General features: G+C 36.6%; 2 protein-coding genes across 4 annotated transcripts in view; one reads left to right on the top strand and one right to left on the bottom strand.

Annotated features, from left to right (window-relative positions):
• The window catches only part of nol8 (nucleolar protein 8), a 109428-nt gene extending 96146 nt beyond the window's left edge, over positions 1-13282 (bottom strand). Inside the window, exon 1 of one of the 3 annotated variants that reach the window (XM_039770852.1) lies at positions 12942-13282. The gene's annotated coding sequence lies outside the window, so the exon portion shown is untranslated. Of the gene's footprint in view, positions 1-7335; positions 7383-12941 lie in introns of those variants that run through there. The other 2 variants (XM_039770851.1, XM_039770853.1) reach the window with 2 other exon arrangements.
• A 116-nt stretch (positions 13283-13398) lies between these two features.
• Positions 13399-26283, top strand: part of LOC120540257 (centromere protein P) — a 337335-nt gene continuing 324450 nt past the window's right edge. Inside the window, exon 1 of the mRNA XM_039770862.1 lies at positions 13399-13600. The gene's annotated coding sequence lies outside the window, so the exon portion shown is untranslated. The remainder of the gene's footprint in view (positions 13601-26283) is intronic.

The following is a 26283-nucleotide window of genomic DNA, read 5'->3' as shown; positions in this document are numbered from 1 at the left end:
TTGTTGTCACATTGGAAACATAGAAGGTGTGGATCAATACTCAACAGCCGTCTTGAGTAGAAAAATTGATGTATTTGGTAAATTTTACAGCTTTTCCTTGGTGCCCATTACCCTCCATTGTAAACAGCCAGTGCAGATTTTTTTTTTAATTTGTAGAAAACATTTAACTTTAGAAAAGTTTTGCATGGCAAATGCAATTGTACCATGTTTGTAAAGAAATAACTGATCTGAAAAATTCAGAAATTACAAAATACAAATAATGCAAGGATGCCCAAATACTTCTTGACCAGACTGAACTGTGAAGCAGTCTTCCACTGTGGAACTAGAACAAAATGTTCCAAGGTTCAACCATTATCAGCCTAGCGTTCTTATAAAACATAGTTCAAACCACACATATTAATTCTTCCTTTCTGGACGGCTAAATTGGTTACCTGTGTCTTTCAGAATTGACTTTAAAATTCTGCTTATGGTTTATAAAGCCCTAAATAATCTCGCTCCATCTTATATTTCGGAATATCTGACACCCTATATCCCAAATCATAACCTTAGATCCTCAAATGAGTGTCTCCTTACAATTCCAAAAGCTAAACTTAAAAGAAGTGGTAAGGCGGCCTTCTGCGGTTATGCACCTAAAATCTGGAATTTTACACTTTTTGACAACAGCCAATGCCTCTTAAACATCTTAGATTCACAGGTGACGATTTCAGTAGTGGACACTTTGATATTTATGAATGTTTAAACTCTCAAAAGCTGGATGCGAAGTTATCTATGAAACCGGTTGTATGCTTACAACGTTTGACAGATGCCGAATGTCACTTCAACACAAGTCCTTCAAATACTGTCTTAATTGAAACAAACCATGAAACTCAAACCGATTATGACAGCAGCAATCCAAGCTGTGAGATTTGAGACAAGATTACTTTTCACATGGCCAACTGTACGTTGCATGCTCAAGAGTAAGCTCAGCGCACAGCTTGGTCATATTACAACCGGAGGGCCGAACTGACAATGTGGTATACAAAGAGATCCTTAAATAATTATTGGTATATTTTCCCTCAGTTTAAAAAGGTTTAATTTTCTTCTTAATAAAAATTTTAAGGCACTACTTTGCCTTAAAGTATTTTGCTAGTTTCCCATATATTTAGAATATTTAAACACTATTAACCCAGCCGGATTACCACAACACAATCTTAACCTTAAAGTAGGGACAATAGTCATGCTATTAAGAAACCTTAATACTAAACAAGGTTTGTGCAACGGTACATGGTTGGTCGTAAACAGCATGAGAGCAAATTTTATTGAGGCACAAGTGCTTACAGGATCCCATACTGACAATACTGTTTTGATTCCCAGAATTGACCTTACAAGTTCTGACCGGGAATTACCTTTTAAAACTTAAACAACGCCAATTTCCCATTAAGGCTGCATTTGCCATGACGATCAACAAATCCCAAGGACAAACCATGGACAAAGTAGGGATTTATCTATCTGAGCCTGTATTTGGATATGGACAACTTTATGTTGCCTTTCAAGAGTCCGGCGTTCATGTGATGTTAAAGTGAAAGTTTTAACTACTCCGTACCAGAGAGAACTGATTCAACAACAGGAAACCATCTTTACCAAAAATGTTGTTTATAAGGAAATTTTTGATTAACTATTTTGAATTTATCATTTTATGAATTTTTTATTTCCAATCTACTTCATTTAAACTTTTGCACTCCGATATTTTTTTTACTTACGAGTTCAACAACTCAAAGACATTTTTGACTTAAATGAAATAACAATAAATTTCAATTTTAGTTTTAATAAACTGGTTAATTTTACTACAAATATATTTATTTAATTAAATGAAAACTTTCCCAGGATGCTCCCACCCTCCATGATTTTTCATCTCTCCAAAGATCTGGGAGAACAGAAAGTGATTGCCATTGTTGGATTTGCGATTCTTTAGAGAATCAGGGTTTACTGGTCAGTTCTGTTTTGGACTCCGTTCTTAGCACATCAGTGCTAGCAATTTACCCATTTGCAGCCAGGGACTATTATACGGGTGGCTGTCCCAAACCTTTTTATGACTCTTGTGACCATACACATTTAAAAAGCCAACCCATAATTGTAATCAAAACAAAAATCATGCTCATTTACTTCAAAGAGTTAGGCCGGGGGTCGGCAACCCGCGGCTCCAGAGCCGCATGCGGCTCTTTTTCACCTTTGCCGCGGCTCTGGTAGTGTGTCACGCGGGCCGGAGTCTTTCAGTGGCTGCGGCGCGCTCCTGAAGAATGGTTGGCGCCGCCTTACCTGTCAGGCTGCTCGCCGCGGAGGATGGCGTGTGTGCTGCCGCTGGCTGGCAGCCTATCAGAGAGGCCGCCGGACCGGTGCAGGCGTCATCGCGCCGCCAGACTGCCGCTGCGCTGCCGAGCCTGCCGTAAAGAGGAGGACCGGGCCGAAGGAAGGCGCGTGATTCGCTCTCAGGAGGTAAGTCACACTTTTTTTTCCCTCTTTTCTTTTCTCTTAACGCGCACACGTGCCGGTCCCGGGACATAACAGCGTTTTAAAAACATTACAGTAATGTGTGCATGCCCATCTGCCATGCATCTCGACACCCTACCCATCAAATGAAACTTCAAAGTCTCGTCTTTCCGATGATATAAACCATTTTGACACACAACAACCACAGCACTGACACTAAAGCCTTTTTTATAGAGAAGTACATACTTTTAAGAGTTGACTGTGCCTACCTTTGAAGACCCCTGCAAGTCAAACATCAATATTTCCGAGCAGTATTGATCCCATTGTGTCCGTAAGGCTCCAGCGAATATAATCCAGTAAAACGATTTAGGTCCAAAACACACGATATATTCTCAAAGGGACAAAAACTCCAGAAAACGTTTCATAACTTGAGACCACCTACGTAATTTTTTCACTTATATTGCTCATATTAGACGTAATTTGTTTCTGTCGGCGATAACCATGCTACCGCATGAAACACGGAAGTGTTAGCTTCCGAAAGACACCTAAGTTGGCCAATTACGACGGGTCTGGGGTTGACTGGCACCTCGTATAGCCAACCAGTGTCACAGAAAGCTTTGAGATGACGTATAGCTCTGAACTCTGGTAGAATCTACCAGTTTGATTGGACACTGTGACTGACACTCAAAACTTACAGCCAATGAGCAGCCGAGCATTTTGATATGTAACTTGCCATACTAACTTGTAAACAAAACGATCGGAGCTGCGTGAAGGTGGCATTTGTGCCAGTCTGCAGAGTTGGTGCGTGGTTGTTTATTGTGATTTCGCCAAGTTTTTTCGCATTTTAAATATGAATAAAAGTAGAAGTTTAAACGTAAATAAACGCTCGATTAAATAATAGATGCATGTACGCTTGAAAGTATTCAACCGGCACAGGGACATGTAATGGCAGAGAGTGACGTGCCACGCCTTGTGCTTTCTGCTTGCTAGTGATTGCTGCCATCAAGTGGCACATGGAAAACGCTGAGCTGTGTTGTAACAGTTTGTAAAAGAAATATATATAGTTTGTGTGCATTTTATAAAAAAAAGTAAAAATAAAAATATAAATATATTTTTGGCCCATAACTTGTATTGACTATTTTTACATAGAAATGTGTATTTTTTATTGTTTTTATTATGGAACATGAATTTCCATAACTAATAGTGACACTGTGTGTAGATATAGATTCCTTTAGGTGTAAGCTTTCAGTAGAGCCCTCATTGATATATGTGGGTTGAAGCATTCAAAAGTTATTACACTTTTTCCATATGTTCCAAAATGTGGATAATGGTCCCTCTAAAAAGCCCCTGGGCATGCCCACATAAAAACTGGTGTAAAAAATGTCATTTTTACAGGTATTCTTTTCAAATTTGAAATTTGAGTAGTCAACAAGTTATTCTGTTGGTACATAGTGTGTTTCTGTCCCCACCTACCTACTGCAGCTTTATTTTCCTTTATTTTCATAAAAAAACTTAGGCGAGAACAAAAAATTTGTTTTTTTTGTGAGTTCTAATGTGCATAACTTTTGATCAGTCACACCTACAGTGATTCTGACTACTAAGGGTGAAACTAGAGAATGTTACCTTTACAAAGAGACCAAACATGTGTTTATACTCCAGATAGTTCAATAACAGCAATGATTCTAATTTGGAGAGGTCGAATTACAAGCGATTTAGCAAAAATGACCCCGAATGATAAGGGGTTTTAACACCAATGGCTAATTATATGGGGCCTGGACTCTGGCACATTATATGGGGGGCCTGGACTCTGGCACATTATATGGGGGGCCTGGACTCTGGCACATTATATGGGGGGCTATTGGACTCTGGCACATTATAGGGGGGACTATGACTCCTAGCACAATGTAGGGGGGAGCTATGGCTACTAGCATATTGTAGGGGAGCTATGGCTACTAGCATATTGTAGGGGCTCCTATTGGCTACTGGCATATTATATGGGGGGCTTATTGGCCCAGTAATGGTGGTGATCTGTGATTTTTAGCGGTACAGTGGTATTGCGGCAGAAACGCGAACAATTTTCACACAGGTTGCAGGTAAAGGAAGGGGAAGTGGGCATAGCAAATTTTGGTATGGGGCCCTGTGATTTCTACTTACGTTGCTGTTTTCAACCCCCTGGTAGGCCAACCATGGATAAAGGCAAGAAGAGAAAATTTCTGAAGAAAACAGAGTGTTTAATGATACGTGGACAGAATCATTTGCATTCTCTACTGACGAGACTGGTTTACCAGTATGCTTAATATGTGGTGAGAAATTAGCAAACCACAAAAAGTCCAATGTTGCAAGACATTTCCAGAATAAACACACAGCCTTTGTTGAAAAATATCCAGATGGAGATGAGAGACGAAAATCTGTTGCAGAACTTATCAGGAAGGTTAATATGAGCAAAAATAATTTCAGGAAGTGGGTGAAGTCTGCAAATAACACAACATATGCTAGTTTTGTGGCCGCTCAGGAAATAGTCAAGCACGGGAAGCCCTTCACCGATGGAGAGTATATAAAAGAAGCATTCATTAATATTTGAACATCTATACATGGACGTCAAAAACAAAATGAAATTGTGCAGAAAATCAAAAACATGCCACTCTCTGCGAAGACTGTCAAAGACAGAACCCTAAAAATGGCAGAAAACATTAGCAAACAGCAAATTCAAGACATTAATTCAGTTATGGCATACTCCATTGCCTGTGATGAGTCCAAAGATATTGGTGATATTGAACAAATAGCGCTGTTCTGCCGAACTCTGTGAACTCTTTTGGGCCACAGGAAGAACTGATTGAGCTGATACCACTAAAAGACCAAACAAGGGGTGAGAATATCTGTAAGGCTGTCCTGGACTTTTTAACTGCTAAAAAAATAAACACTAACCACCTGGTCTCAGTAGCTACTGATGGGGCACCGAGCATGAGAGGAGCACAGAAGGGCTTTGTGGCTCTACTGCAGAAGGCGTTGGGTAGAAGGCTGCTGTCATTTCATTGCATCCTGCACCAAGAGGCATTGTGTGCTCAAACATTTCCGCCGGAATGCACAAAAGTGATGGATGTGGTCATTCAGCTTGTAAATAAGATAATGGCAAAGGGTCTAAACCACTGCCAGTTCCGTTTGTTATTGGATGAGGTTGAAAGCAAATATTCTGACCTCCTGCTCCACAACAAGGTCCGGTGGCTGTCCAGAGGCGAGGTGCTAAAACGCTTTGTCACATGTTTGGAAGAAGTAAAAACCTTCCTGGACAGCAAAGAGCTCACCTTTGCTGAGCTGGAACAGCCAGAGTGGCTGGAAAAATTACATTTTATGGTAGACATGACAGCACATCTAAACACGCTAAATACAACCCTTCAGGGGAAAGGAGGCACAGCCCTGCATATGCTGGAGGAGGTTTTGGCATTCGAGCGCAAGTTGACAGTGTTTGTCAAAGATTTACAGAGAGGCACACTGTCTCACTTTCCCTCTTTGAGAGAGTTCAAACAAAGTCATGATACAATCAATTTGGAATATTTCAAGTCTGCAATCACCGCAATGCAAAGTTCATTTGGGAAACGATTCTGTGAGTTCAGAGAGGAAAAAACCACATTATCCTTCCCTGTCACTCCCCTGGAGATCGATCCATCCCTATTGAATATGACTGCATTTACAGGTGTAAGTCAACCTGATCTTGAGATGGAATTGGCCGATATAGCCGACAAAGATCTATGGGTGTCCAAGTTCAAATGCTTGACCGCTACTCTTGAGGATGTTGCCCGTCAGAAGGCCATTCTGGCTCAGAATCATAAATGGACTGATATTGAAAACCTTCCCAAACAGGACAAACTTGTATTCGAAACATGGAATGCCATCCCCAACACTTATATAAACATGAAAAAGTATGCATTTGGAGTGCTGTCGATCTTCGGCTCCACATATGTATGTGAGCAGGTCTTCTCCAACATGAACTATATTAAAAACAAACATCGATCACGCCTCACAGATGACAGCTTGCAAGCCTGTGTGAAAATGAAGGTGACGTCTTACAGCCCTGATGTGCAGACACTGTGCACTGAGGTTCAGGAACAAAAATCCCATTAACCAGGTAAATTAAATATTTTAATTAGCTATTAATGTGCAAAAATATATTTTACATTGTTAAGTGAAAAAGTCCTTTTTTTCTTCAGATTGACAGCTAACTGCATGATCCTGTATATAGCATTAAGGTAAGAAACAATATATGCAGTGTTAGATTTGTTTTATAATGGTTTTGCGGCTCCAAGATTTTTTTTCTTTTCGAAAACGGGTCCAAGTGGCTCTTTATGTCTTAAAGTTTGCAGACCCCTGAGTTAGGCTATGGAAACTACCAAAGCCATAACTTCTTTTTTATTTTAATTTCATTCCACATCAAACCCACGCTACTTAAATTTAAATTTTATCTCTGCTTTATAATTTCAAAATTATAAATCCCAAATCTAACAAACACAAAGCCCACATGTTTTTTTCCATATTTTCTGACTTTCTATCCAATATTGCAGTTATCTCAGCAACAATCAGACTAAACAGATAAACATATTTTGGTCAGGGTGCCACACTCACTTAAGCTTTGCCAGTTTGTATAGGTCAATCACTTTAACCAGATGTTGTTGGTTTGTAATGTGACAAACATTCGGCATACGGCTAAAGGGAGACACATCCTTTCCAGACCAAAAAAGTTAAATAATAAATATCTAATTATGTATTGTTATTTTAAATACATTATACATATACACAGAAAGATATTTTACACACACAAGCACACACACACACATATTATATATAAAATTATACACACACTGTATTTTTACAAACCTTATTATCCTAAGCAAGGAAGAATTGGGCTCAAGGCAAGAACAATCCCAGGACAAGACTCCAGTACATCACAGGGCAAACACACCAAGGGCCAATTTAGCATTGCTAATTCATCTAGCCTGCATGTCTTTGAACTGTGGGAAGAAACCAGAGCACCTGAAGTAAACCCATGCAGAACATGAAAACTCCACACAGGGTTTAGGTTTTAGGATGTGAACCTAAAACAACTATTGTCATTCAAAATCAGAATAGATTCATAAGATATATCACTGTCAATGGAAAGGCTTAGTGTTAGGTTTAGTAAAACTAAGAGAAAGAAAGTACTGGACTGAGATATGAGGATATGATATTTGATTTTTGAAAGGATGGCATGACAGGACAGTTGGTATCTTGACAAATGATGACAGTTTAGGACTGAAGCATTTAAAAAAATTAATCGATGTAGCTTACTTAGCTTGTCTTTTATTTTATATGTATATACCTGTATATATGTATGTGTATATATACATTTATATATAATTTTTTTTTTTTAAATGAACTGCATACATTAACAAAAATTTTTCTAAATGTTTTCAAAAATATTTTAATATAACCCAGTCTCCATTTAATAATTCAATTAACAGAGGAAAAAAAGGCTTTTTCATTTTTTTGTTATTTCAATTCTCAATGGTCCAACAAATACATCTTTTACACTATAAATAGTCTGAAATTTGTTGAACAACATTTGTCCACAACTTGTTAAATCTAATGCAGAATCTTCTTTGCACTTCTTGTACAGATTTAGATAATGGTGAACATGCAAAGAGCAACAAAAGGAATTGTTCATGGACACTTAAATGGCACTTAGCGTACAACACAACTATGAGACTATATAAACACTACCACCCAATTCACTTGATTTTTATAACACCCTGAAATTCATCATACTCATTATTTTCATTTCGACATTTGAATCTAAAGTTACAATCTCTTCACTTCAAATGTCTGCCTGTCATTTACACTTTTCTCCTCCTTTCCTCTTCATGTCTTTGCTGTCAGTATTTGTTACACTACTTAATAGGATGTTACACAGAGAGTGGTTATTATATTTTCATGCCAAGGAAAGGAAAGTGCTCCTTTACCCATCAATGGCACTGTTTCATATACTGTCACAATAAATTGTACGTTAAATAGCAGGTGGTACATCATTCAACACTTCAGTTTAATGAATTTGGCAAATTCTTCCACACAAGCAAATGGCAAATCATCACAGACATGTCTACGACCTAAGCTTAAGAAACAATACACTAGTTCAACACAATTAAATATATTCTTATGTGCATGTGAATGTTAGGCTGAAAAATCAGAGTGATATGCTAACTTTTAAGTTCACAACTGAAACGAGGTATGATTAATGTGGCATTCTCAGTTCAACAATATTAAACAATTACCCAATCTAACTGGTACCGGTAACCGGTTTGAATCCTGGCAGTTACAGAAGGGATGCTACTCCATTGGGCCCTTGAGTAAGGCCCTTAATCTGCAATTGCTCCAAGGACGCTATACAAATACCTAACCCTGCAATCTGACCCCAAAACTCTGAGCATCTCTGGAGAGAAAGTTGTGCATACAAAAAATAAATTCTTAATACAAAAAATTGTATATATCGAATAAAGTATTAACTCAAATCAAATCAGTTTATTTTGGTATAGAACGCGGAATGGTGCAACGAGTTCGCAGGCAAAATGCATGTATGCTTCTTCTTCTGGGTTTTTGAGGTTGTTGGCAGACCAACGGAAACGGTGCATTACCATCACCTACTGATTTGGAGTAGGGTGCAGAGACACAGAGAGAATTCCCTACCAGAGAGTGGGGGTTTAAAAAAAACAAACAACAAAAAAAAAAAAACTCTCAAACAATATCAAAAAGCTCAAAGCTTTTTAAAAACTGAAATAGGCATTTTGAGAAACTATATTGCCAAATGTCCTAATATCCTTTGTATTGTAATAATCTCCTATTCCATAGAATTGTTTTTTTTTTTTTTAAAGATGTATTTTTTGCTAGTTATATGCAGTAGACCTCAGTAATACACTGCTCACAAAAATTACAGGAACACTTTTTTTTATTGGGCCTGGCATGAAGTCAATTAAACCTGTCTGATAATTTTCTGGTTGGTTAAGCAGCTGAGGTCATTGTTAATCACTTTCAGCTGTATTGGTGTTCATGGACTTAACGACAGGTGCACTAAATTGGCAACAATTAGAAAACCCTCAAAACAGGACTGGTTTTACATGTGGAGGTCATTTCAAGTTTCTCCCTCTTGATCTTTTTTGGCTGGTTTTCCACTCATGCTAGTTTTGGCTTGAGTAATTATCTCTACTGGCAGTATGAGGCGATTCCTTAACCCTACAGAAGTTGCACAGGTTGTCCAACTTCTCCAGGATGGCACATCCACACGTGCTGCAGCAAGAAGGTTTAATGTGTACTAGTTTGTTCTCATTCAGCATTTGCTCTATCAAGTATTAAGTCAGTACATTTAAAATATAGGCCAGATATATTAATAGAGTTACAGCAACAGTTTTGGAAACTGAAATTTCTTGGCACAGCTGTCCATTTCCAATGAGTTCCTGTTCATGTAGGTACTTGATAACTTGGCTAAGCGGTCACTCAGTATTAAGAATACAGATGTAACAGTGCCATTGCATAAAGGAGAAGCAAAAGCCTTAACAAACACATCTATCAAATCAATTTGGCACCACAGCTGGGATAAAGAAAGGAAGGCATCTATATGAAATTCAGAAGGTGGTGGAAAAGAGCAAAGCAGGAGGTACTAATAGGAGGGTGGGAGTCATAATTATTGCCATCATCGCTTAGGTAAATACTAACAAGTTATTGGTCAGTCTTTTTCTAATGTTAATTTGAAACATACACTGACACTGCTGCATGATCAGTCACTGGATCTTTTGAACCATCTGTATATATTGAAATAATCCAAAATATTGCCTTTGCACATACTGATTAATGATTTCCACAACTGTTACATTCTGCTTTTTCCTTCATTTTCTCCTGGAAAATCAAATCCACCATCGGCAATGGGAAAAATCATGGTGGAACAGCTGAAACAGGTACACTGGGAACAAGCTCATATTTAAATACCCCAAGATTTTTTGCCCATTCATTTCCCAACCATCCAAAACGGACTATTACTACGGTGTTCCCAACAGTCTTCTAGCGTTGCTGATACTTGATGTCTGCCATTGTGTCCACTCACATTAATCCAGTAGACCACTGCCAATTGAATTCTGTGTAAATACAAAGGAGTCTTCCATTTCTACTAATACTGTTGATAATGGAGAGGATTTCATAGAACCACTACATATTCTCAAAGCCTGTGTTTATATTTCATTAAGGAGTTAGAATACTACCTGTGAAGCTTACACATATGCTATGCATCCATAATCAATTATAGGCCTAATAGTTGCGATATACAGTACAGCTGTTTAAGAGACTTTCTATTCGCACTCCAATCATACACAAACAAGCACCTGAGCACATTAATGGGTTTCTTCCATTTTTTTCTATTTTATTCACATTATTTTTTTCCATCCCCATTTCTAAGAATTTCAGCACTGACTCTTGAAAATCTAAACCCCCACTGATGATGCCATACTTCTACTTGATAAAGGGCATGCTGCATTTTATTTACCATATATTTTATGTTTCTATTTCTATAATGCACCATCATCTACATACAATGATTTTGAAATATCTGAACTATTAATAATAACTATTGTTATTGCCTGTTTTTACATGCATTTGTATTACTCTTTAATTTAATATTGTTTTTTGTATCAGCATACTGCTGCTGGATTATGTGAATTTCCCCTTGGGATTAATAAAGTATCTATCTATCTAATATGATCAAAGACTTCATTAATCATGATATTAAACAAGGCTATATACACTCCCTTGTTCTACTTATTCTATGTTAATTAATGTTGACTTATGTTTATTTTTTATTGTGTCTTCTATTTTTCTATTCATGTTGTAAAGCACTTTGAGCTACATTTTTTTGTATGAATATGTGCTATATAAATAAATGTTGATTGATTGATTGTGGAGTTTTGTTCTCTATAGCATTCTTTTGAAAATTATGATCCCACCCTGACATTTACCCTCCTTTCATCTAGAAAATCTTTGATCCAGTTAAACGTTCTTCTACTTATTCCCATCTTTTCCAGTTTGCTCAATAATCTTTTTGTCCATACAATATCATGTTTTCTCTCTATGAAAACTGCTATCACAAACTATTTATTAACTTGAACCTTATGAATATCTGATTGCAAACTCAATACAGAGTGCATTATCATTTTCCCTTTTTCAAAATCCAGCTTGAAGTACAGCAAATTTTCCATGACTTTCCAAAAAATTGTTTAATAATAATAATAATAATAATAATAATACATATTATTTATATGATCAAGGTGCTTGACAGAGTCTTAGAAAGAAAAAAAAAAACAGCAGGGTATATGTAACATTGGATACAAATGCTTTCCTGAATAGAACAATGAAACAGATAAAAAAAAATCATTAAATAGAATAAAAGGACAATAAACCTTACACACATGAGATGTCAATGAGATGGGTCTCTAATTGGACAAGTATGACCGATTCTTATTGGGTTTTAATGTAGAAACGACAACTGCTATCTTCCATGACAATGCTGTTTCCCTTTTTCCAACATTTTATTAAATCATTCCAAAATCAACAGAAGATTAGATTCTGATAAATGATAAAACATATTAGAATATATGTCATCCACCCCAGGCAATGATTGTCTTGCACTATTTATTGTTTGTTTAAGCTCTAATAATGTAAATTCCACATCCAATTCTTTTTTCTTATCAACTTGTGGACTGCATGCTAAAACCGCTTCTCTGCAAAACATTCGTTCTTTACTTAAATGTATTGAACTGAGTATATTAACAAAAGTTTTTGCTCATAATTCTGATTTGTCAATGTCTGTTACTGCTACATTTCCTCCCCCGACCAGAGCAGGTAGTGTTTTACTAACTCCTCCCTTCCTCTGAGTGACGCTCCATTTTCTCAAACCTGAATTTCTTTCCCAAAACTGTCACATTATGTTCGTCAGTATATTGTTTTTGCCGTATCACTTCTTTTCTAACATGGTGGTGGTACATATACTCGGACCATATAACTCAATTAACCTAAAAGAACTCTATATGGCAGATCCTTCCCATCAAATCTGATCATCACTGACAAACTATCTAGTTTTAACTCCTTAACGAAAACGTTTTAATCGTACAGCTTCTACCTAAAGCTAATTTTTTAACCTGATCCATAGACACATCTAAGGGTATTTCAGTAAACCCCCCCGGCTCTCTTACATTTCTTTGGGATATCTTTCCCCAAAAATGAAATATACATTTTACTAAATATGGAATTAGTAGAAATAAAGACACAGATTTGTTAAATCAGACACAGAACAAAGTAGAAACCAATTAACATAAATGGAAATCAACAAGTTGATTACCAGTTAATTAAATAGTTGGTGAACTATGGCCAGCTCACACTACGTCACAATAAATTTAAACACTGTATCATACCGTTAGTTAAAGAGAGAAAAAAGTACCTCTTGATCGGCTTTAGCAGAACTATGTTTACTTCACGCAAATTTAGGAACCCGCTCTCCAGAAACACCTTGTACTCACATGGCTCCACACATGTAACACGTAAATATTTCCCCCGGTTATTTCCGTTTGAATGGTTGCAGTAAATTGCCAGCTTTGCATTAATGGTTTGTCTCCGACAATGTTAAGTTCACCAAGTTGAGAAAGCTGAATACGTTGTTTTTGCAGATATTACAATTATTACAAACCGGTAATGTACTAAAATAAGCAGAGTACATGGAATATATAACCAATGTTCTGTACGTTCTCAAAGAGTGATACACAGCACAGATGAATAAACCATTGGGCGGGGGAGCTTGCTTTTAACATTTTTTTCGCTATTTCAGAATTAACTTGAAGTGGGCTCTGCGTTAATTCACAGAATATTATACTCATAATAACAGTTTATAAGCGGAATACCTTGAAACACAACAGCATAACAGGGGGCATTGAACTGTACTCGATTTGCTTAAGCTTCCCCTAGAGTCACACTTAGTTTGTGAGTCCTCAGCGCGAGCGCGGGTTTCAAAGAAGCAGTGACACTTCAGCTGAAGCGTTTTTTTCTTGAGTCGGAACAACTGTAACCTCTACAACAGGTTGGATTTATCTTGTAATGTCATTTGTTAAGAGGGACATAAAGTGTAGTTTGATCCGACTGTCTAATTTGAATTAAGCCATTTTGATTTGGAGTTTTTATTCGTCTACATTTTTTCCTTTTCTTTTCAATCCTTCCCAAACTGACTATTCTTTAGGTGTTCATGTTTGTTGATATGATAATCGAAATAGGTATCTTTTAGACTTTATTATTTCTCATGTGACTGACGGGATTATATACAATGGCATTGTTGGTGACATATATGCAAGTGACACAGCAACTAATGTTACAGCTAAAATTTCCTGGTTGAGAATGTGCTTCTCCACAGTGAAGAGAAGAATGGATGAGAAATTTACATAGGTTGTGAGGTTTATGGAAGGACATCAAAGAAGGGTTGGGAAAAAGGATGCTTGTATAAGGATCATTCTGCAAAATGGTGAAAGTTTGTTTAATGATCTAATGGATCATTAGCTTTGGTGTGGAATTGAAAGACCAGCGGGATGTGGGTTTCATTATTGGATAAGTGGATAACTCTATTCCTGGCTTGATTAAGCGCCCTTTGTTCAACCTGAGAAGAGTATCCTCTGTCAATGAAGAAACTCCTCATTCTGAGTGCTTACTTCCATGTAAATGGATGTTTAATGATGGAATCAGACATTTGCTACTGAGTTCAGGTTGTAATTCTATGATGTTCAAAAGGTCAAGAAAAATATTTTTAGCATTGTGTGTGTGTGTGTGTAAGTGGAAATTTAAAACTGATTTTTACATTTTAACATTACATCCCATAAAATGATGCTTTTTCTTTGCATTGCATAACGCTCCTGGATGACTACTTCCTAGCAAAGATACAAAAGTTTAGAATGAACAGTTTCTGAGATATCCACCCTGAATAGTGAGACCTATGTACAAAAATAACATCTAAAATAATTGAGCTATTTTTTTCAAAAGAGTTGATTCATGTTTGTATTGTTACAGGACTCCAGGCCTGTTGTTTTTGGTCCAGTGTATTTCAGTACTTGCCACATATCCTTCAAAAGCGTTTTGACCTATGTGCAAATACTTAGGTCAAATCGCTTTTGATGGATATGTGCTATATTCAAGATAATTACCATAGAAATTGTTTAACTGGGATTTTTACAGTCTTATCTATTTAGTCATGGGACAAGGCCCGTAGTAGTAATAATAATAATGATACATTTTATTTATATTGCACATTTCCCATGTTCAAAACACTTTTCAGTTTTGTTGCAGTTTAATTTTAAAGACTTATATTCCATACAGATTTTAATTTCACTGTGGCAAATTGTGAATTGAGGAAACTCTGAGAAACTTTCACTTTTAACACTGACAAAGATCTGAGTATGATCTGAATAAAAATGATAACCTAGTCCAGAGCTGCGAATAATATGGCCAAGAGGAAGTATGTAACATTAGAGTGCAGTGCTGCTTGACAGGACAAAATGCTGTGCTAAGGTCTAATAGAATTAACATGTTGATTTTTCCATGAATCGCCTGACAAATAGCAAATCATTAGTTACCTAAAGCAGAGTGGTTTCACAGCTGTTCTGTGCTCTGAAACCAGACGAGTAATTGTATGAGTAGTTTTTGAGATGCATTATTTATTAAAATATGCATGCACACACAGAGGCAGATACAAGTGCATGCACATACACGCTCAAAGAAATTTATAAGTGGGGATAACTGAAAGCTTCTTTGCTGTAACAAGCATACATTATGTTAGATGACTAAAATGGAGAAGAGAACACACACGCACACACACACACACAGCTAGAACTGTATAGGTTGACATGGACAGATACATTAAGCCACCCCACTGTCCACCTAGGCCAATGTGTTTAGTTTCAAATTAAATATTTTTAATTAATTATATCTGTCTGTTGGGTCTGAGCAAATACGGATGGAATGATGGAGTTATCACTTCTCAGGTAGGTACGTCTGTCTCTCTGTTTGTTTGTGAAAAACAGACGTTATAAAAGTATGTGTCAAGAAAGATGGCTTCTGTTTTTGAGTAATTAAGCTTCAGCTTTATGTTGGGGTAGAAAGAGTTACTGTATATTCGTTCTGAAAATGAAGGAGGTTCTTTTCAATGGTAGTCCAGATTATGAAGATGTCTTATATGTAATGGAGATACAACGTTGGTTTAAAGATGCAGGTTAACATAAAATCCTTGTCCAATTTTGCCATAAATAGTTTTGCATAGTGAGGTGCAAACCGATAGCCCATTGCAGTCCCCATTTGTTACAAGTAGAAGTCTTGTCCAAATGAGAATAAATTGTGTGTCAGTCAATTTAATCATTTGTGTAACTGACTGTGGGTAAATGATGTTGTTTTAGATATGTTTCACATGCCAATATGCCATCATCATGGCGGATGTTTGTGTAAGGTGCCTCAACATCCATTGTGGCCAGTAAGGTTCCCTTAGGTAAGGGACAAACAGTTTTTTTTAGGAAACCAGTGGTGTCCTGGATGTAGCTGTTTGTGCTGTAGGCAAGGGGTTTAAGGATGTGCTCCACACGTGCTGAAACATTTTCTGTAAGGGAACCAGTTCCTGAGATTGAAACAGAAAATATCTCAGTTAAAGGATTTCCAATGCTGTATCTGCCCTAGTGCCTATATAAACACGGGGTATTCCAGTCTCTGTATTACATCTTGCCTGAAGAAGGGGCCTGTGTTGCCTCATAAGCTTTCATACTGTAATCTTTTTAGTTAGCGAATGAAAGGTATCAATTCGCGAGATGATGCCATTAACGTGTTCCTTTTTTTTCTCAGCTACTGTTTGCAGAGCAGTTTGCCCCCCCCACTAGTGCACTGTCCCAGCAAGCCACTCGGGACGACAGAAGGTGACAGATCAGCCAGCGACTCCAGCTGTTGCACATTTGTTGGCAGTCTCTGACGCAGTTCCCTTACGAGTTCCAGTAGATAATCACGACAGCGTTCTTTAATTTTCTCTGCTACATTGCAGTCAGATTTTGAATCATGCAAAAGCAAGTTGAATTCTATGCCTGGAGTCAATTTTGTTACACACTGAATATTGCATCTGCTGTACCTGATTCAAGCAATATTATTCCCAGAAATGTTGTCTCAATAGAATTTAGCAAATAACTGTAGTATAGCACCATCACACATCCCTATTAAGCTAAGCTAATGTCTGTACTTTCGACAATTATTAAGGAGTAGACAGTCTCCTTACCGTCTAACTGCATTAAGTCTGAGATTAATTCTTCATGCACTAAAGGGCCGAGAACATTTTTGATGAGTGCGGAACATTTTGTTTGGTGGAGTGCTATGTCTTTGCCTTAGATGTCTTTAACAAGCTCTCCTATGTGATCTACTGTTGCTATACCGGAATGAGACGCCACATGAGCCACCAGCTTCAACTCGTACCTTGACAGTGTTGCCTATAGTTTTTACATGGCAACCGACATCAAGTAAAGTCTGTGCGTTTGAAAAAGGTGAGGCATTTTGTTTGTGCTTTGTCGTTTCAGCATGATTCACTAAACTATGATGGGCACGAATGTCACATCTACAATAGAGACAGAAAGCCTTAGTATCATCACAAGGTACACTGCATATCCATTAATGTGGCTTCTTTCTCCCAATTTTTGTTATAACGCTTTTCATACTTTGACCTCTTACTCATGAAAACTACGGGTGAAAACAAAGAAGAATGCACTAGGTGATTTCAGTTGATTAAAATAAAACAACAAAACGCACGCATCTACATTCTACAGTGATCCACTCAACAAGATTTCCTCCAAGTAAGTAACAAGTTCCAAAATTGGAAAATAAGTAACCGTTGTAGCACCACTGTACATATACTAGGTTTTTTACTTTAACACAATATGTGTTTGTAGTGCTGATCTTCAGTTGAAAGCCCAAAAATGTAATAAATATTTCTTGCAGCCAAAATTAAAGTTAAAATTAAAGTTAAAAGTAATTAAAAACTGCGGACCTGGCAACTCTGAAGCCGCCTCTCAGTGCCGACTGTGAGTTTCCGGGAAATACACGAGGATACTGATTGGATATTTATTTATTTTTTTTTATTAAATCTAACATTTTTTTTTTATTATGGACATCTGATAATCCTAATTAGTATGATTATTGTAAATAATGTTATGATTCTGTTATTTTAACTTGGTGGCAGTTGAATGTGTTTTTGCAGCCGCATACAAATTTTCTTCAAGAATTTCCTCATACATCCCCGGAAACGAAGCAGCAACATCTCTCCAAGTGCAAATCTTTTTCTCTTGTGGTCTGCTGTTGCTCTTCACCAGCTGACTTCTCGACCAGTTGTTTCTCAAGTGCTTCTTGCACTTGTTTTTTGGTATCTCGGTCACAAAATTGATCTTTGTACCGTGGATCTTGGACAGTATAGATTGATAGTGTATTGGCTCGGAGAATGCACCAATGAAGCTTTTTGTGACAGTCTCCAAAAGTGTGATTTTTCACTGTCTGAACTCCGGAATCTGTCTTGTCACACTTGCTAAGCAGACGTTTAAGCGCTTCAACAGACAGAATCACATCTGCAGTTATAAATGAATGCACACTTATGTCGGCAAGTCCTGCTGAAGCATTCTTGCTGGGGTACCAAGGTCTGTTTGTGTTTCTGTCAGCTGTGTGCCTAAAATGAATAACTAATCGCCTTCCAAAGGCAAAACAGTTGGAGATGCTTCTCTGGCTCAATAAGCCTTAATTTACAGCAAGCTAAAAGTGTGAGCCATGCAGCTTAAACTTTTAATGCCACTTTCTTCCATAACAATTGCCATATTGCGAGCGTTGTTGCAAAGCACAACGTGCAAATGACTTTTTGAAATGTTCCACTTCGTTAACATGAAATCATAATCTTGTGCAATGAAAGTTAAAGAATGAGAACTATTTTTGTCAATCCAATGTGCCATTAGACTCAACATACTCATGGGGCTGACTTCTGAGCTCTACATAGCTCCACATATCTGTAGTGAAGCTAATGCTGGTGACATTGCTTCTTAAAAGTTTGTGGATATGTGTAGAAATCGCATCATATAAATGCAGGCAGTGAGACATCTGCGAAGTATCCCCTTTGTTCTGACGATTTGTCCTACTTTGTCGAAGTATCCTACCGTAGTTTATTTCGACAGATATATCTATCAATTGGTGCTACCTTATCGAAACATCCTATTTTTTATTATACACATGGGTAGATCATCTTGATGGGGTAAATAACACTAACTAAACATCCTTAATAATGCATATGGGTACATCAGTAACACATTTCCAAGGACTGAAATATACTGCAAAGCTGACACATTATATACAGTATAGTATAACAAAATACACAACAACTATATTACATACAACATTATAAAGTATGTGTAATATTTTCTATTGAACATATTAGGTGAAAATTTTTAAGGTCCATAAAGCACCTTATTTGAAGGCATTTCAAATAAAACAATAGCACATCATAGGAAGAATAGAACGGCTTTAATTTACATACATTAATGAGCAATAAAACACTCCAACAGCAAAGACCAAAGAACAATACTTATTTATCTATATATTTTTTACAAACATATGCTATTTCAATTTTTTCATTGTATTTTGCATATTCAAAATGTGCCCAGCGACTGTACATATCACACTGTACCTAAAAAGTAAAACATAATGATTAGTCTGAACATGGAAACAGTAATAATAGTGACTGATTCAATTAACTATTTAGTCCGATGCGGCCAAGCAGGTGTAGAAGCAGTTAATATGTTACTTGTTAAGTTATATTACTAGACCCCAAGAACAAAATTATGAAGAGTGAAATGAGCATAGTAGGATATTATATGATTGTGGATGGTACATGTTGAAATATTGCTTTACCATTTCAATTGTGCTTTTGTTGGGATCATCTTCCAGTATGGAACAAACTAAGCAATAATCCTCTGCATTGCCTATAATCTCAGTTGTTCTTATTAGTATACAAGCTTTAACATCAGTCATTTGATTAATTTTCAGTATTTTGAAAAAGCAATAGTAGTGTTAGGTGTAACATACTGCTCTTATTCAAAATAAGAAACTCTTCACTCAATATTTAATTTCCTTTCAATTATTTTATTGCTAGTATGCTAATATTTGCGGCTTCTGACAAAATAATTCTTCAAGCAAACCTAAGTTAAAATTTGAAAGTGTGTTGCATCATGTTAGGTTTTCCAAAGTGCAATATCAAAGATGTTAATCAAATATCATTACAAACAAGTATTGGACCTTAGAACATTAACAGAACTTTTGCAGAAGAATCCTTAGGAGCTGTATGATAAAATATATTACTGTATGTGAATCATATCGTTGTATTACCTCTGTATTCAAAGAGAGCACAGGCTATGTCCATCCTTGCAGTTCTCATGGTAGACTCACTGGTTAACACATCCATTAGCCCTTCCTTTTGTGAGGTAGTTCTCTGCAAACTGTAAAAGAACCCTTGAATTATCTTTCCTAAACATAATGTCCTGAATATCTGTAGACTCATGACTAGTTTAACTGCTCACACGTAATACAAACGAGTTAACTGATTTAAGTTAAGAACAAGACCTTAAAATTGTTACCATTATGATTTTGTAATGTAGTGATTACACATTATGACATGAATCAACCCTTCAACATTTTTGAAATGTGTCTGTTTGATCAGCTTTAGTTAAAAACCTCAAATCATAAAGAATGGCTTATAATTACCTTCAATAGCAGAACTCCACAACTGTGGGAGTCTTTCTGCTTGTTGTGCTCCAATGTCTGGAACTGCCATTCACCCCCATCATCATATCCTTTAAGTCTTAGAAAGTTCCTGTTCCTCAACACAGATACAGAATACAGTCTGCTAAAAAGGAAAACTGGCAACAATTGTGAGCCAGACTCTCTTCGTAAGTTTTGTTACCTCCAGCTACGTTGAATCTTTCGATCATAGCGGCCTTCCTTTCCCTCTGGATCAATGAGACAGATGACCTTCTCTGACAGGATGACAATCTAAAATATTGCAACATACACAAACAACATTAACTGTACTTTGAAATATTTTGCTCCTCTTCTACAACATAATTAAATGAAAACTTGCAAAAAGAACCAAAAACAATGTACCAGAAGCATCCAGTGAACCCCAAAATTCACTGGACATAGCCACATGTCCTCATCTGGCAGTTTCATCTGTTTGAAAGGTTTTAGTGGAAGTTACTATTAGTTCTAAATGATGTATGTATTACTTGCCACCTTATACATGTATTACCTTCATCCCATGTCTGTACTGTCCAGCAAATAACTAACTTGAAACCACTGCTGACAGCAGTTGTACAGGTTTCTGTTAAAAATTAACACGAGTATTAAGATAAACAGAATTAACTGGGAATAAACAGCTCTCCAACTGAAAATCTTTCTTGCCTGTTGTTTCTTTATAACATGATGGAGATATGCATAAATGACCTGTATTGAATAAAAATTAAATTGAGTTAATTAAAAGCAGAAAATAAATTTGATTAACAGTAATAACAGTGTTTCACTCCAACCTCATCAGCAAGCCAATTAGTTCCTTGCAGTGTCCTGAAGGAAGTGTCATAAAGCTTGTATGGTCTCACAACTGCTTCCACCTGCCCATGATCTCTTGCAGCCCACAGCTTCATGACTGGAAAAAAATAAATATATATTTGTATGTATGGTTTTAACGTAATCTATGAACAGTTGAAGATGGCCAACGGGCTCTTGTAGTCTTGAAAAGCCAATAATGTACAGGGGATGGACATGTAAGGATTGATTGACCTTTTATCCTGTTTGTATGAAACAGGCTGAGTAACCCTAATCAGAAATGATTCATACTTGCTAAGTTATATTACTAGACTATATAAAATTTTAAGACTGCAAATTTTTTTATTTATAATAATTTGTCGCCTCATGAATTATGCCGAATGTTTTTCAGTTACAGTATTTAGGGTAGTTTTTACAGCTCTGTACAACAGGCCAACATCATGTAAAATAAGAACCAGGGCCAAACCGGCAACAAATGACCAATTGGACAGAACAGCCAAAAGGTCAACATCATGCAAAGAAAGAACTGGTGCCAAACAGGCAACAAGAATGTTCATGTTAGGACCTTCATCTTGTGTGTTTGTGGCATCTGTCTGGATCTTCAGTATTGTCTCAGCACATGATTTAACCTCTTTGGAGGCATGCAATGTTTCCTCTTTTTTGGTTGATGCAAAACAGATGACTGAAGGCCGTGAAAGTACTTGTTTTTTTTCTGAAGAAACTTCTGCATCCTGCTGATCAGCTTCTGTCTTCCTAACTTCAGATTCCAGGATAGAAATAACTGAATCTGTGCACTGGCCTCTTCTGTAGGGCTTGAGGTGGCTGGTATTGTACTTGTTTTTCAAAGTCATTCCCTCAAAATTTTTTAGGGTAACTACTTTAGCACTAATGGACACAATAATGTACGGCTCTGAGAAATCTGGCTCCATTCTCCCTCCTTTTCTCCCATGTTTCCTCATGTTGAGAAGCAGAACCTCATCACCAGGACTGTACACCACATTTCTGTACTTCTTCTGAGCTTTCCTGTCATATGCATCCCTTTGTTTTTGCTGGGACTTTTCTAAGTTCTCATCAGCTGTTTTTCTAACAGACTCAACTTTTTGATTTTTCTGATTTAAAAATTCTACGTAACTATCCTTCTCAGGAAGAATAATGGTGGTGAGCTACAATTAAAAGTGCAAATGTAACAATATGGCAACTTAGAGATTAACCATAAGAAAGTTATTTTTTAATAAAAAGAAATAAATATAAGACTGGTACATCTGTTGAAGAAACAGTAATCTACAAATAATAGGGCCAAAAGCATGGCAAATACAACAGAACAACTACGCAACAGTTATTGTTAAACCACACACACTACTGCTAATCACTGCCTCCTGAAGTCAAGGTCACTGACAGAGTCTGAGTAACACACAAGACATACATGAACAATTTCACATCTTCAGTTCACCTAACATCCAAGTCTTTAGGCTGTGGGAGAAAACTGAAATACCAGGATGTAACCACTAATCATGGAAATGTCATAGGCATGCTAAGGAATGCCTCTATGAACTAGCACAACAAATAACTGCAAATAAGTGAATTACTTCATCATTTACAATCTACTTCTAATTTATATGATTTGGCATCAAATCTTCATTATTCATAATATATAATATAAATTTACACACAGAGCTGTAAGTAAACACTCGCCGGCAAGTCAACTGGAACCTCTGAGGGGAACACTGCTTCTGTCCCATACATAAGTAGAAATGGGGAGTGCTTTGTTGTAGTGTGAATTTTGAACCTCAATGAAAAAAGTGCGGCGTCCAGAAACAAGTCCCAGTTGTTCTGCTGGTTGTTGACTAATTTCCTTAAGGCTCTAAAATGCAAGCGTGATTACTAAAAAAATTAAATATTGTAAATAAATGTACCCTAGGGAACCTTCAAATAATACTTACCGTTTAATGTTATCGTTAGTTTTCTCATCCAGACCGTTTGTCTGGGGATGATAGGCTGCAGTCACACTCCTCTCAACCCCTAGCACCTGACACAGCTTCTGGTTTAGCTTAAGAATAGGAAGAAAAGTAACAGTAATTATTTTATTCAGATACATAGACAGATACAGTACATAGAGAGTATTAATAATTATTATTGTGTATATAAAATAAAAGCTTACTTCATTAACAAAATTCCTGCCTTGGTCAGACAGGATTCGTTTGGGGCATCCATGCCTATATATTATGGAGCACAGATACCGTCCAACCTCTCCAGCAGATTTTATTTTTAATGGATATGCTTAGACCCACTTTGAAAAATAATCAGTGGCAGTCAAAATGTATTGGTGGCCTTCTGATGTTTTTGGCAGTGGGCCCGTCGGGTCAATTCTAATAAGGTCCCAGACAGCAGACACCTTTTAGACAAGCAATTTTTCAAAATATAAATAAACAAATCATCCAAACTAACAAACATTGCTCAATAGCAAATGGATTACTTGTGTTGATGCACAAAAGAATCAATGAGGGTCCCAAAGTAAATTGTGAGTGTTTTTTGTCTATTATGCATTTACCTTAATACATTGGAGTGGCTGAGCAACAGTCAAATGTTTGCCAACCTTTTGACATTTGTCACACTCCAAAATCTTTAACATGAAAATAATCAAAGTAAAAACCATACACAATATTTTAGTTATTTAAAATAAATATTACTTTTATTTCAAAAAAACAATAATATGGAAAAAACATACCCAGTTGTCAACATCCACAGACATGCCAAGCCAGTAAAATCTGGAGCACATGGCAGTGCGGGTTTTCAATACACCTGTGTGCCCGCCAATAGGAAAGGTGTGGAACTCCTTGAACAGCTCCCTTGCCTCCTTTTTGGTCTTGATGACCCTCCTACTTCCAAAGAAGAGTCCCCCTTCTAGATTGAAAGTAATACTTATTTAATGCCAGAATTAAATTCATAGAACATCATATATATAGTGTTTATTATACTAACCCTTCAGAGTGAATTTGGAGGAATATCTCCTGAGGCCTTGTCTCTGAGACTTATCATACCCATCAGGGTATGATCCCGCAGACAAAAAGTTGAAAATTTCTTCCCACTTTTTTTCCATAGCTTAAAAAAGCAAAATAAACAAGTTCTAATTAGCACATTAAATTACAGTTTATTTATTACACACTATGTCAACAAAAGCAACAGATTACTTGGCATGAATGGTATATACACCGTATATGTTACACCCATCCGTTTATTGTAAGTCGTAACATTGAACTTATAACTTTATGCCATGTTATCATTTAACATGTTGTATTTAGACATCGTCTATCAAATTTATGGAAATGTTAACATTTCTCAATTTATTCTATATGCATCATTTAATGCCCGAAAGAGACACAGCCTGATGCAATGATATCACAAGACGGTCATTACTCGTGCATGGATACAATGGCCTGTACAAGATTAAAAGTCACACATGCAAAATATGCAACTTATAAAATGTTGACAGTAAATACCTATGAAGTAAACTGTAATAAATGCATTAATGTAGTTAGGCTAAGAAAAGCATACATATTACTGAAATACAGTAACACTTACCTCAAACTTCAACACTAGGTAGAACAGATTGACGAACAGTTGGTAAGCTTCGAGAAATGGTGCGTAATTTTGGTCTGCGCATGCGTAGTATCGTGAGTAGATCATTTCGTTGGGTAGGATGTTTCGTTAGAACACCGGCTTGGAAGAATGTACCGAGGTTCTGAATGATTTAGTAGCTGGCAAAATCCCTCGTCCTCATGTAGGAAAAATGGTTGGTCAGTAGGTTGGTTAGTAGTAATAACTTTAGCTCTGGTGCTGTCTTGAGGAAATGTCTTCACGTTCTGAAGAGTTTGCTGTATGAGGCTACCGCTAGCATCTGATTTAACTTTCGCTTTGGTAGCATTACTTGCTAAAAATTCTGTGTATAATTCATTATGGTGGTTCTTCAGATGGGTAATTAAATTTGTGATTTTGAAAGATTTAATTCCAAAGTCTCCTCACATTATCTAATTTTTGCAGGCAGAGTAGATAGCAACTACGTTGTCTTCATTTTTCACAGAAAAATATGACCACACGGCTGACATGTTGCTTTACTAACGATATCTGCCCAGTGAGTAAACAAGGTGCATAGTGTGCTCCTGTTAGCAAAACTAGGAAACCCAGTATTTTTTTAAATTTTTTTTTTTGTTTTTTGAGTGCAAAGGGTTGTGCTCACATGCATGTTTTTCTGCAGCTTAATGTCTGTCTCACTGAACAATGAAACCAACATTTAATCATTTAGTGAACTGACAATGTTGATAAGCCTGAATCATATCGTTTGGCAGTATTGGTTTAATTGGATAGATCTGACCGATTTCGATGTCTTCACCTTTAATGAACATCGGCTGATAACATAGATCCTCTATGGCTTTATTTTTACTGTACTGGTGAAATCACAAATTTGATTTCTTTTTTTACACCTTGTCTTTTGTCTAAATGTTTTATTTGCACATGACCTGTATTCAGTCCGTTTGTTCATATAGACAATTTTCTTAATTTACTGTTCGGTGTATGTTAATGAGACCCTACGAATGCTATTTAACAACATAATGATCTGTTTAAACAAAGGTGATAAAATGAGGATGTGATTTGTTTGGTGCTGTTGATATCAGTTCTTGTAAACCTTCAATCATGCAAGTAGATATATTTTCAAATTAATTTTGTTTGTGTAATATTTATCCAGTGTTATTGGTACAGTGACACCCCTCCAATAAAATAAACATGCCGCTTTGGTATTGGTATAATGACTTGCATTATTATATTTTTTACATTAGTCATTCATTTTTCGCACAGAATACTTCGTGGAAAATATGTTTGGCTTCAAGAAATAAACATTCATGCACCAGATTCTGAGAATCAAAATTGTGTGAAAATAGATATCTACATATGAATGTGATTCTTGTTTAGTAAGCAGGCTCCATGCTGTCTTTTTCCTTTCAACAGGCCTATTTCCGTAGCATTGTAAATATTTAATGCATAGAAACCTTGATTGTAAATTTATTTAAGACACAATTATAGCACTGACTTGGTTGAATCCTATGATTTTGATTAGTTTCTTTATGGTGACAT

This window comes from Polypterus senegalus, chromosome 12 (assembly GCF_016835505.1).
Source record: "Polypterus senegalus isolate Bchr_013 chromosome 12, ASM1683550v1, whole genome shotgun sequence".
Taxonomy (NCBI): domain Eukaryota; kingdom Metazoa; phylum Chordata; class Cladistia; order Polypteriformes; family Polypteridae; genus Polypterus; species Polypterus senegalus.
Note: the sequence above shows the minus strand (reverse complement) of the source record. Positions and strands in the feature narration are given on the sequence as shown.